General features: G+C 38.9%; 1 long non-coding RNA gene across 1 annotated transcript; it reads right to left on the reverse strand.

Annotated features, from left to right (window-relative positions):
• Window positions 1-376: 376 nt before the first annotated feature.
• On the reverse strand, window positions 377-13,653 carry LOC123372218. Its single transcript, XR_006580171.1, has 4 exons — window positions 13,496-13,653; window positions 8,803-8,916; window positions 8,083-8,173; window positions 377-1,172 (listed from the first exon to the last, which is right to left on the reverse strand). It is a non-coding gene; the product is annotated as an uncharacterized LOC123372218 (long non-coding RNA).
• Window positions 13,654-14,365: the final 712 nt, after the last annotated feature.

Genomic DNA, 14,365 nt, shown 5'->3' on the forward strand with positions numbered 1-14,365 from the left:
CTCTTTGTTGCCCTGTGAAGATCACAACATGTCCATGTTTGCGGGGAGGGGGAATGGGGAGGAATGCCAGACTAGCTGGTGGCTACAGTGGACTCAGGGCTTCCTAGGCAGCCATTAATGGTGCTAACGTCAACAGTCTCCCTCCCAGATACCAGGCCACAGCTGAACTCCACCTCTGCTGAGCAGTGAGTGATCCTCTGATCAAATAGGGAACAGCTCAATAATGTGAGAAGCAGTGTAGACTAGGGGTTTGGAAACAAGGGACACCTGAATTCTAGTTTTGGCTATCCCCTGTTGCCTGGACCTAACTTCTCTGTCCCAATTGCTCCATCTATATATTGGAGCTAATAATATGTATCTACCTGACAGCATTGATATGGCTAGTGAGTATTAAAGTATTAGTACATTGGGGGAGAGGGGTGATGCAGGAAGACTTTGAAAGACAATAGTGGCCTAAAGACAACAGCTGCTCTAAAGTTGGCATAAAAGGAACATAGGTCAAGACTGAGGCCACTACAGCGAATATCGATACTGCACTCCCCATGCAGTGACACCCCCACTGCAAGGGGCATTCAAGGGTGGAGTTAAGGGATGGTCAGGGAGTGGAGGGAGATGCAGTCAGGGTATCCCTCCCCCTCATCTATTCTCTGTTGCCTCAGCATCCAATCAGGTGATAGCAGCAGGGGTTGCAACTGAAGGTGGCCCTTAAGGCTGCCCAAACCTGCATCAGGGACTGAGCCACAAGGCCACCTCCTCTCTAATCCTGTGTAGCGCCCCACAAAACCCATAGCTAGTCCAAGGGTGAATTTAATTGAGAGAAAATAGTACAAAAAGTGAAAAGAAAGAAAACGGTTCAGAGATGGATTGAACAGGCAGGATTCCATTAAGACGATCCAGGGCCATAGTCAGATCCCATACAGAGACCTTTGAACCTCTCCCCCTCCACCATCATGGCCACATGCTCTGCTTTAAGGAGCTGGTGATAAGGGCCTTTAACTAAAAAATCATTGAGGTGGTGAGGGGATCCCACATCTCTTCTTCAGACAGGCTGGGGCCTCTCTTCCTCAAGCCCTGGCTCCTTGTCTTTGGGCAAGCTGAAGAAAGGAAGCAGAGGACTTTATGTTGGGGGGATGGTGTTGGGGGTAGTTCTGCTGTCATCCCAGCAAAGGACTCTGATTTGTGAAAAAGGACAAAGAAAATCCAAAAAATATAACTACACATAAACTACACACACACAGTTACTGCATATAACTGCCTACACTGGTCCATATTGGTTCCCAATGCAATTACAGAATATCATTATATATACTTAAATTAGTTACATGGTCATCCTTCATTGTAAACCAAAACAGAGATGCTATAGTTTGTTTAGGATGTCGTTTAACACCTTTCCAGTTCCTGTCCCATTCCTACTACTTTTCCATCTTTTTTTAGTGCCATCATAGCTTGAATGAAGATGACATTAAAGAATTCATGAAATTATACTTCATCTTTCTGATATATTTTAAGCCTAAGAATTCCATTCTCAACAGTATTTTGACTGTATCTGAGTCATTTCCAGTCCTAATTTTCTTTTCTGAAAAACCACTTTTGTTAATTGTCAGAACAAATTGGGTTTGTCTTAAGTACAATTTTAAGTAGCTATTACAAATTTTGTTTCTGAAACCAGACACAGTTTAAAAATACACTCAACTAATGCTGGAGAGAAATGCTAATGATAGCACTGTGCTTTGGTTTGTGACTTTTTGAAAAAGATTTACATGTGTAGTGTATATATGAAAAAGAAAAATATATATATCAAGGGCTTTGTCTTACAACCTTTATTCACATAAACCTTTATAACAAATGGCCCAATCCCATGTGAATAAACCAAACCATACATATCAGTAGTCCCATCAACATCAGTGGGACCACTCACATGAATATGTGTTTAGTTATCAGAATAAGGATTTCTAAGCTAAAGCCCAAAACCAGGTCTCAGTACAAACCTGAACCTGGCTCAACCTTACTCATCCAAGTACTCTGTAGTCATGCTTTTGACACAGTCCTACATTATAAGCAAACTAGGGAAATGTGGTCAAGATGAAATTATTCTAATGTGGGTGCATAACTGGTTAAAAGACCATTCTCATAGAGTAGTTACACTCTCCCAGTTTGACAGTGGATCATTGGTATCTACTGGAGCGTCTCAGGGGTTAGTCCTGAATTAGGTATTATTCAATATTTTCATTAGCGACTTGGATAATAGAGTAGAGACTATGCTTTTAAGAGTAGAGGTTGATCCCAAGATGCGAGGGGTTGCTAACACTTTGGATGACAAGATTAGAATTCAAAAGGACCTTGACAAATTAGAGAACTGGTTTGAAATCAACAAGATGAAATTCAATAAAGACAAGTGCAAAGTACTTCGCTTAGGAACCAAAAATCAAATTCATGACTACAAAATGGGAAATAACTGTGTAGGTGTTCGTACTGCTGAAAAGGATCTGAGGGTTTTAGTAGATCACAAATTGAATATGAGTCAACCACCTGATGCAATTGTGAAAAAGACTATTATTATTCTGAGGTGTATTTAAAGGACTGTTGTGTGTAAGACATGGGAAGCATTTTCCTGCTCCACTCAACACTGGTAAGGACTCAACTGGAGTTCCTTGTCCTTTTCTGGGTGCCACACTTCAGGAAAGATGTGGATAAAATGAAGGGAATCCAGAGGAGAGCAACAAAAATAATAAAAAGTTTAGAAAACCTGATCTATGAGGAAAGGTTAAAAAAATGGGCATGTTTAGATCTGAGAAAAAGAAGACTGAGTGGGGACCTGATAACAGTCTTCAAATATGGTAAGGGCTGGTAGAAAGAGGACAGTGATCAATTGTTCTCCATGTTCCTGAAGGTAAACAAGAATGAATTTAATCTGCAGTGAGGGAGATTTAAATTAAGAAAAACTATAAAGGTAGCTAAACTCTGGAATAGGCTTCCATGGAAGGTTGTGAAAACCCCATCATTTGAGATTTTTTGGATGAAGATATGTCAGGGATGGTCTAGATTTATTTGGTTCTGGCTCAACACAGGAGGCTGGATTTGATGACGTCTTGAGGTCATTTTCAGATCTACATTTCTATGCAACTGGACCCTGAAATCTGTTTGAATATGAATTACTCACAGGGGGAAAGGTTTGCAGGATCTGAAGTTGGGCCAGGTTTACAAACAAGGGCCAACATCCAAAAGAATCTTATCTGATTTCTGATCAATATTTTATGGAGTCCTTGCAACATTCAGCTATTTTACAGTTATTCCCCTGAAACCAGGCAAAACTTGCCAGTTCCAGAAACTCTCTTTGAGTTTTGGGGTTCACATGAACCTCCAAATTCAAAATGAAATTAGGTACTGCAGAACCACATAAACTAACTGCCTCGTCTCAAAAACAGAAAGCAAAATTTCACACAGATCCCAGCAAATTGAAATCAATCAGATTAAAACAGACCTGTTAGACTTTGTTCTTACTGTGTCATTGCTTAGGCTCTTTGAGCCTGATTCTCCACTCATGTACACTAGTGTAAACTGGGAGTAACTCCAAGGAAAGCAATGAAGTTATTCTGGAGTAAAATCATTGTAAATCAGGATAATCAGATAATGTGGATAATCAGTGCCCTTCCTCTTCATGTGTGGTAAAAGATTGCTTAGTCCAAATGTACTTTCTCTTGGATAGTAGAGGAAGTCTACTGTTGAAACAAAGATGGTCAATGAGATTCCCAGTCAGAACATTTCCAGGAACTGTATGTCTCTGTAACTATTGTTACAGAGACATACCAATTCAGCTCATCAGTGAAATAAAAATAATGGCTGCTAAAAACACAGGTCCAAATTCTGCCCTCAGTGGCCTGAATTGTGCTTTTTGGGGATAGTGATAGTGAGAAGCAGGGCAGGATCCAAATCTAGGACTCAAGAGGACATGGTCTGCTGCTATTGTGGATATTCATGCTGCTTCTTTTGAAAAGAGCAGCAGGATGGCTCTTGCTTTTCACTAACACACAGCTGGTTATGCTCTGCTCCTCTCCCTCTTTCTTTCCCCAGTGTGGTTCCTAGGAGTAAGGGCAGGATTTCACCCAAAGTCACAAAAATTGCTACTTTATCATCACAATAATATGTAAACAATCTTGTAAACATGTAAAGATGATAGAGGCCTGGGTTCAGCAAGGTACTTAAACATTCACCCTAACTTTAAACTTGAACATAATCCCACTGACTTCATGGAGACATGAGCTCAAAGTTGGGCACATGCTTAAGTGACTTGCTGAATTGCGATCTAACTGCAAAGGAGTCCACTGGGTCAGTAACCAGAGTCACGGGTTATTTTTTACACTGTAAAGAAATGGGGAGAAATCAGAAGCAGGAAGCCTGCTAAACAATCAGTGTGGTCACTAGATGACTGAGGTGCTTATGGAGCACCCAGCAAAGACAAGGTCATTGCGGAGTAACTAAATGAATTCTTTGCATCGGTTTTCACTGCAGAGGATGTGAGGGAGGATCCCACACCTGAGCCATTCTTTTTACGTGAAAAATCTGAGCAACTGTCCCAGATTGATATGTCAGTAGAGGACGTTTTGGAACAAATGGATAAATTACACAGTAATAAGTCACCAGGACCAGATTGGATTCACCCAAGAGTTCTGAGGGAATTCAAATATGAAATTGCAGAACTACCAATATCTGGTATGTAACCTATCACTTAAACCAGCCTCTGTACCAGACGACTGGAGAATAGCTAATGTAATGCCAATTTTTTTAAAGGCTCCAGAGGCTATCCTGGCAATTACAGGCTGGTAAGTCTAACTTTAGTATCAGCAAATTAGTTGAAACTATAGTAAAGAACAGAATTATCAGATACATAGATTAACACAATATGTTGGGGAAGAGTCGACATGGCTTTTGCAAAGGTAAATTCATGCCTCACCAATCTATTTGAATTCTCTGAGGGTGTCAACAAACACGTGGATAAGAGTGATCCAGTGAATATAGTGTACTTGGACTTTCAGAAAGCCTTTGATAAGTCCCTCTCCAAATGATCTTAAGCAAAGTAAGCTGTCATGGGATAAGAGGGAAGGTCTTCTCAGGGATCACTAACTGGTTAAAAGATAGAAAACAAAGGGTAGGAATAAATGATCAGTTTTCACCATGGTGACAGGTAGCAAAGTTCTCCAAGGATCTGTGCTGGAACCTGTGCCATTCAACATATTCATAAATGAGCTAGGAGAAAGGGTAAACAGTGATGTGGCAAAATTTGCAAATGATACTCAAGATAGTTAAGTTCAAAGCTGCCTATGAAGAGCTACAAAAGGATCTCACAAAACCGGGTGCCTAGGAAACAAAATGGCAGATGAAATTCAATGTCGATAAGTGAAAAATAAGGCACACTGGAAAACATAATCCCAACTATACATACAAAATGGCAGGGTCTAAATTAGCTGTTACCACTCAAGAAAGAGATCTTGGCGTCATTGTGGATAGTTACTCAATGTGTGGTGGCAGTCAAAAAAGCTAACAGAATGTTAGGAACCATTAGTAAAGGGATAAATAATTAGATAAAAATATCATAATGCCACAATAAATCCATGGTACGCCCACACCTTGAATATTGTGTGCAGTTATGGTTGCCTCATCTCAAAAAAAATCTATTAGAACTGGAAAAAGTACAGAAAAGGGTAATAAAAATAACTAGGGGTGAGAACAGCTTCCATATGAGGAGAGATTAAAAAAACTGGGACTGCTGATATTAGAAAAGAGAGGAGTAAGGTGGAATATGATAAAGGTCTATAAATTCATGAATGGTGTGGAGAAAGTGAATAAGTAAGTGTTATTTACTCCCTCGCATAAGGCAAGAGCCAGGAATCACCTAATGAAATTAAGAGGCAGCAGGTTTAAAACAAAATAAAGAAGTATTTCTTCACACAGTGCACAGTCAACCTGTGGAACTCATTACCAGGGGATGTGGTGAAGGCCAAAAGTATAACTGGGTTCAAAAAAGAATTAGATAAGTTCATGGAGGATAGATCCATCAATGGGTATTAGACAAGCTGGTCAGCAAGGCTGCCCCATCCCCTGGGTGTCTCTAAGTCTCCAACTGCCAGAAGTTGAGACTAAACAACCAGGGAATGGATCATTCAATAATTGTCCTGTTCAGTTTATTCCCTCTGAAGCATCTGGCACAGGCCACTGTCAGAAAACAGGATACTGGGCTAGATGAACCATTGCTCTGATCTAGTATGGCAGCTCTTATGTTCTTATTTTCTTAAACAGAGTCAAGATTTTTGTTTTTACCTACTTGCTGATCAACATATACATAAATTCAAGATCCTGTGCAGTTCATATTTACAGATGTTGATGAATCTCAGCAAAAAATGTATGTACAATAGCTTTGCTTTTGTTAAGTGCATAATTATTGGAGCTCATACCAAAGCATAACATTGTAATAGGTTCTAATGCATATATATAATTTCAATGCGGGTATTTATTTTCTAGAATTTATCCAGTATCATACTTTAGCAATAGTGGAAAAGCAGTACTGTTTAGTTATGAAAGGTGAGTAATCTGCCCCTAATTAACTGTGTGATATTAGTCAATACACAACCTTGTTCCATTTCAATCAGTGGCAGAACTCCCATGACTACAATTGCAGTAGAACTGGGCCCTTAACTTTTTGTGATTTCGCCCATCTGTAAAATGGGCATAATAATAATTTCCTGCCTCACAAAGCTGTTGTGATGACTAATCTAATGTATCCCAGTCCTGCAGTCCTTATTTGTGTGAAGGCCCAGTCCTAAGCACCTTCTACTCCTAACCCAGTATTAAGAACTGGGGCCTTTAATATTTAACAAATGTAATAAATGTTTAAAGCACTTTGAGATAATCTGTTGAAAGGCAATGTGTGAGTGCAAAGTATTGTTATCATTAAGGCCAATAATTAAACTATTGTTAAAAAGTGAATGTTGATTTTTAAAATCCTTCTTCAGTGATTCCTATAAATGAATGTTTTCACTATATTTATGCTTTGTACATATGAAATACATGATATTTGTTTTGAAATTTGTGGGCATAACCTTTTCTAGATCTATGGACTGAGAGGGCCAGATCCGCAGCTGGTGTGAAGAGCCATATATCCATTAACATCAGTGAAGTTACATTGATTGACCCCAGCTGAAGAGCATAGATTTTAAGGCCACAAGAGACCACTATGTTCATTTATTCTGACCCCTGGCCATTGAATTTCACCCAGTAATTCCTGCAGTGAAGAGATCTTTTCCCCCTACTTTGTAAGTGTACACTATCACCCCCCCTCCCCCATTTCAATATCAATAGAATAACATTTATGCTTCAGACTAATTAGATGTACAGGATGCTGACAATAAATGAGGCTGACCCCAATTATCTTTGAAAATGCAAGTATTACAAAATATAGCAACAATAAAAACATTCATATCTTGACACACGTGGGTGGGAGATGGTGCAGTGCAACATGTGGTGCCAGTATTAGGGTTTCTCGTGTCATACAGCAAATCAATTTCTAAATTAAAAAAAAAAGTAATTTCAGGTTTTAAAAAATCTGATAAGAATTCTCCATCTGCCATGTGCCAGAGTTGACAGCTGCTTCCTTTTACATAGCTAAGATCAACCTGACCTTAGCCAATCAGTCTGTGTGGGATGTATGTTCATTGTTGAACATATTAGTAGAGAAGTATTAAAGCTTGGCAGAATTTTCTGTTCTGTTCCCTCTGTCTTTTGCACTGATTAATACTTATTCCCCTCTATACTGTTCCTGTCTGTCTCATATTTCTTCTCCATGGTAGATGCCTTTTAAAAGTAGCTTGATTCTGGCTGTAGCTGACCTTTTATGGGGTAGTGCTGATTCACATCAAGCTTTTATAGGCCTGTTAGTTTCTGCACATGTGCAAACCAGGGATACTCTCTGACCTACAGAGAAGTTTTTTCTGAAACAACAGTATTTTATTTTATTTTTTTAAATCCATGTTTAGGAAAAGAGAAAATGCTATGCAAATCCAAGCATGACAAATAAATGTTTATACTTACGTTTTGTCATTTGTATTAGGAGTGTTTGTTGAAAAGAATCTAAACAGACAAATGCTTTCTGTTAGAAGGGAAATGGGGAAACTTTCGCTGTCTAATGCAAAAAAAAAAAAGAAAGAAAGAAAATCAGATTTGGCACAGCCTCAGATGCCAAACGTAAACATAAACACTATCTCCCATTCCCTGCCCTTCCCTCCCTCTTTAATCCCTTGATCTTTCCCCATCTCTCCTCTCTCCATTTCTTATTCTGTCATCCTCATTCCTTTATTTCACCCTTCACCATCTGTTTCTTTCTTTCTTTTCTGTTCCCTTTGGCACTGGGATCAGTTTAAGATCTTAGTTCACCTCTTCACCTCTCTGGTTCTACTTATTCCACTCCACCCCTTCCTCTCTTGTTTTCCCTACTTCATTCATCCCTTTTCCTTCCCTAGTTCCACTTTCTTAAATCCTTATTCCTATATCTTTTTACTTCTCCATGCACACAAGCTTCTTCCATGCACATAGGTGTGGCCTTCTGATGATTACCACCTTTCTTACCTCCATTCAATTAAGCACTCTCAACTACAATGGGGATGAGACACACTTTACCCTTGGCCACATCAGCAGCCCCTTTGCTGGTTCTACTTGCACTTCTTTCTAGAACAGCATTAAGGTCACATACTGTAGGGAATGTCATCAAATACCATTTGGCACATATTTTCCTGAGGTTTGCCATTTACTGACCAGGCTTATGAAACACATATTTTCTTTTTGTGCCACTCTGGAGACCAACATTTCTTCTTGTTATGGGGCTAACGATTCATACTGGATAATATCCAACACGCTATGAAATCAGTTCTGAAAATAGAGATGGTGAAAATAGTACAGTGACCCAAATCTGTAACTCAGACATACGATAAATTATTATATTAACATAATAGAATGTAGTTATACACAGCTTCCTGGTATGCAAAACAATATGATCCCATAACATATTTCACGCATAAAGTTTCTTCAGATGTGGAGTTCATCCTTTAATGTTTGTTTACATGGGGAAACAGAAGCTGTATGGAATAGAAATTGATGAATCACTAGATATGTATGCAAATAACCATACATGTACAAATATACATCATATACAGACAGAACAAATGATGACAGGCTTGAGATCTTGCTGCACTTATCTCTGATACATTTATTTCAATGAGGTTGGGCGGAGCACAGAATTACAAAGAAACAAAGCCATAAGTGGCTCTAATAATGGTTATATACTCCACATTAATGTTATTAATGTGCAACATATGTATTAGCTGTATCTGTTGCCCTAATGCTCATTCCCTTTTTATATCTATACATATCCATATAGAACACAATATGGTGATATGATATACCTTTCATCTTCATAAGTCATGGATGGCATATGTCCCACTAGTGGGGAAAAATGCTAAGCTATACGTATGTTGTGCATGGCCAGTCTTAATGTATGATTTATGATTTATTGAAGGTTTTTATTTGCCGCCGTTCAGAACAGAGACCACAGAACAGTGGACAGTACATAAAACTACACTTTTTATTTTCATGAATCAGAGATGGTTGCATGAGGAGCCATTGTTCATCTCTAGTTCACAAAGATAACATGTTGATTACACTTCTTACTCTCAGGATTCTTTTTTACCTTTTCATTTTGTGTTTAGCTACTGTAACAAATTTGTGTTTTCCATATGTACAGTTTAGAAGCTTCTAATGCCGGCATTAGATGATTTTGTCTTCTCATTAGAATATAATAAACTTATGTAATGCTGGTGTGTGTGTGTGTGTGTGTGTGTGTGTGTGTGTATACACATATACATATATCTCCATACACACACACACACACAAACACACCCTGTATGTACAATAATGGTGTAGGTTAGGCACAAACAAGCTTTAACTGTTCCAAGTCCAAACCTCACCTCCCTTAAGAGTCTCACTAACACTTATTTGGTCACTGATTTTGCAAGATTTATGTTTCCAAGCTGTAAGTCAACAGTAGCCAATTCAAAGGGGTAACATTTCATGATTTTATACATATTTCTATTGTATTAATTCAGCTAATTTATTTTAAACTATCTGTCTAAACTGTGTGTGGATAAATGTGTGTTTATTTGAAATAGGTAAATCAAATAATTCAGTAAGAATTAGAAGGCTATAGATGCTAATTTTATTTTATTTTTATGCAATAAAATATACCTGTATAAGGACCAAATCCTAGTGACATATGTATATAAGGTTTAAGGCAGTATAACAGATCAACACCTGTCAATCAAAGATCCCATAACCAATTATCAAACTGATTGTCTTGATTCATATACAGATATATTCCTTTACTTATAATGTCCTTTCTGCCTTTTTTTGTTTCCCCAGCTTTAAAATGTATTAAGAAAAGACAACTGATGCATTGAACAGGCGAATGATCATTTGGAAAGCAAAACCGGGAGTGCTGCTTTCAATAGGGATGATTTAAAAAAGATTTTGGAAGCTCCAAAAATCGGTGTCTAATTGCTTAAAGTAAAAACATCATTTGTTTAACTAAAGAAGCTCTTTGTAACGCAACAGGCATAGATATGACTCAGATAGTTTATACACTTTTAAAATATACTCTCCACTTCGATAAAATCAGAAACTATCTCCCGTTTCCATCAAAAAATTCTGTTATGTGAGATGTGGAAATGATAAGTACTAATAAGGTATTAAGTTTAGCTTTCAAATTCCTACTCATGTAAGTTATGGCTCATTGTCTAAGAACTGAGATATTTTCCTATCAACTTCAGCCCTGATCTCTGCACTCTCCCTAAAGCTCCCCAATTCCCTCCCTCTCCCATACACACTTGAGTGCAATGACTTATTCCACACCACAGTGGACAAAGTATACACCAATGTTCCGAGTTGCAATAATTGCAATATGCTGTTATCCTGGCAGGGCTTCTCAAAGCTGACTTTCCCGAGCCTGTGATCACGCTTGTTTCTGAGAAAGCAGAGAGAATTATTTAGCAAATATGTAAGGACGCAGAATTAGCACACGTTTCCCTTTAAAATTTAAAGATCATACTTTATCTTAAAAACAAGGAGTTTCTTTTCTTTAGTTAATTGACTGGTTTAAGGCCCCGTTTCGGAAGTTGTTTCGGTCCTTGCGCGTCCATTATCTACAAAGATCTCAAAACAAACTTCTTTGGTCATCTACTCAGCAACAGTGGGTCGGGATCTAGAATTCACCTTTTGTACCCAAAGCCATTCTCAAGTGCATGACTTTTCACGGTTTTAAAGGAACGGGAGAGATGGCTCATGTACTTGAAAAAGTGACCATTTTATAAACAGCACTTAGCTAGGCATTATGCGTGGGGCTGTTATGATGAAGCATGTTCAAATATAACTGTACATGTTTAAAGACCCCACCCTTCAACCCCCAGGAAAATGGATGAGACCAGCTTTTCGCGTTTTGATCCCTTCCCTCTGTTCCTCACTAGTTTCTCCCTACCTATCGGTACATCAGTGGTTTTACAAGCGGAGATGTGGTTTCAAAGTATTTTTGTCTAGTTATTAAGCAAAGAGTTCATCAGTTCGAGTTGATGTATGTCTTTGTGCCAGAGACTAAGATGACAAACACCCATTTTTCTCTCTCTCTCTCTCTGGTATATTTAAGCCACTAAAGGGCCCGATCCCGCGGTTCTTAGTCCCATTGGAGTCAATGGGAATCTGTCCTGAGTAAGGACTGCAAATCAGACGCTAAAATTTCACACACACGCGATCTTTCCACGTATTTTAGACAAGGTCCCCGATTTATTTCCTTTACTCGTACACTTCCTGGCGTGGGGAAAGATAACAAAGGGGAAAGTTTAAAGCAATAAATATCAAAGCTACGTCCCCATGTCCCTTATTTTTGGCTACAGCCCTGCTTTTCGATCGCGTTCAATGGATACTAAGTATAGGTAACACTTCACTGACCAAATCTGTGTATTTAAACCTTTCCTTGAGATTATCTCATTTTAAAGCATTCGCTTCTGAACCAATCTCATCATTGTAAGGGAACATTTTTGGATGAGGGCTTGATGAATTTTCTTGCCCCAGTGCAAGATGTTACTTTCCTCCGTGTATTTTTGTTTATAAATTTCCCGATTCTGCCTGGATTAAACCTAGGGACGTTTTAGCTGCCCTGTTTAGTGATAGATTTAATGCTGTCAGCTCTGGTAGGGAAGGGATGTTACTTCTTTAAGTGGTTGGACGATTTAATAAACCGTATTGTACCTCTAAGCTTCCAGAAAGCCACTGACAGTTTTTCTTGTGTTTTGATAGATTTAGTGCTGATATGGTACATTTCTTCTGAACATTCAGCAGCCAGGGCTTGAAGATTAAAGATCGCACCCCTCTGGAGAATCAAGCCCTATTCTCCGGAGAATCTAATAAATTTCATGATTGATTTCTCCGCTGCATTGTTTTGTATTTCAATATTAACAAAAACCCTTCCTCAGCATATTTCATTGGCACAAACCTGATTCACATGCCGGATTCCGTGATGCAATTAAAATAAATTTGAACCTTCAGGAGTCCAAATCCGCTCGACCAATTCAATCCGCTCTGTTTTAGAATCGTCTGTCTGGTCCCAAGCGTTACAGAAAAGTTTTGAACTGACCTTAGTCCACACTGTCAATTCTTAAGGCTTGAATAAACTGTCGGATAACTCTCTCCGCGTGTGTATTTTACGGTAGTGTTGTAGTGGAACACAAATATACCCCGCCAGAATCTAATCTATAGCAAAGAATCAAACGTTGTCTCTGCGGAGACTTTCCTCTACTGTCTGAATAAAATAGAATGTCAATATAAACGTTAGTCTCGTAAATTTACGCCGAAAGACTAGATTAGATCCGGTGATCGGTCTAGCATTTTAAAAGGCAAGTCTCATTCATTAAAAATATAACACGGATTCAACGCAGTGTCTGCACAATTCAAGTTCAGGCTCAAAGTCCAGTTGTGAACTAAATTACCGCATCCCTTTACTAAAATCAAAATGACTGGCTGCCCTTACATTCGTGGAGATATATATTTAAAAAAAACCAACAACCGTGATGTTGTCTTCCGAGACAGTGCTGTAATTATTTTGTTCAGTGGATGAATCTTCTGCAGTTTTACCGCTATCAAAATACATACCTGTGCCTTTGTATGTATAAATAGATACACATTCTTTATGGAATGTAAAGGGTTAATCGCTGCTTCTTTTAAATGCACATAATCTCAACGGAGTCCCTGACCGTGGTGAAAGCTATTGATTGCTTGTATTGCCATACACTTGTCAGAAGACGACCTCTCTCCCCCTTCTGCCCCCCCCCCCAAGTAAATAAATAAGGAAAGAAAAGTACAAGGAACAAACAAATAACAGATTTTCGGAAGTGTCTAAAATACGTACAAATCCCGTTTTATGTCTTCCCAATCACGTGCCTATTGGTATCATAAAAGAGATCCTGCGGCAGCCTTTTTCCTCTAAATACCTTACTCATTGAAACTGGCAGTTCCACTCATTATTCCACTCCCTTAAACCCGATTCTGATGCTGGCTAAATATAGAGCTTTGCCTTCACAGGAACGCGAATCGAATACACAGTAAGCAAATCAGTAGCTGGGGGGGAGAGGGAGGGAGAGAGGGGATCTTGATCAAAGCCTCAAATCCCTCCTTTCCTTCCCAATCCTGGTTTGTTGGGCGGAGACAGGTTTCTCGCTTACCGCACATCATTTACAAAGATCAAGCTTAAAATTCAGTCACCTCCGCCAGAAGTATTTCCACAAAAAAAAGGGGGGGGTGGTGGTGATGGTAATAGAATTAAAACCAGATTGGGTTATTTTCAAACAAACAATGGTGATCCACTGGAAAACAGAGGCAGTGTTTCAGAAATGGACTCCTGATTGTAATCCTCGTCGTGTTTAGGCAAATGGAGAAGAATACAGACCATCTCTGGGAAAAGAACACATGGGCCCGGCACAGAAAAGACCCCTCTATATTAAAGTCACTTGTAAACCCCTTCGATGTTTATAATTAAGATCGGGCGCATTTTTAAAGTTACACGTGTTTTTGTATGTGTGGTCCATCAAGGTCTTCCATTCATTTGCTCCCGGAGGAGGTTCATTAGTATGCCACGTTCAATAAGGAATTATTTTTGACCCGACGTAGAAATTCACAAAAGGTCAAAAAATGTGCCTGCGCTTGTGACATTAGGGGGATAAATGCCTCTTTTGAACACAAGAGGTCGCTGCTGCGATCGTGTATTAAAAATATTGTCTAA

This window comes from Mauremys mutica, chromosome 6, assembly GCF_020497125.1.
Source record: "Mauremys mutica isolate MM-2020 ecotype Southern chromosome 6, ASM2049712v1, whole genome shotgun sequence".
Taxonomy (NCBI): Eukaryota; Metazoa; Chordata; order Testudines; family Geoemydidae; genus Mauremys; species Mauremys mutica.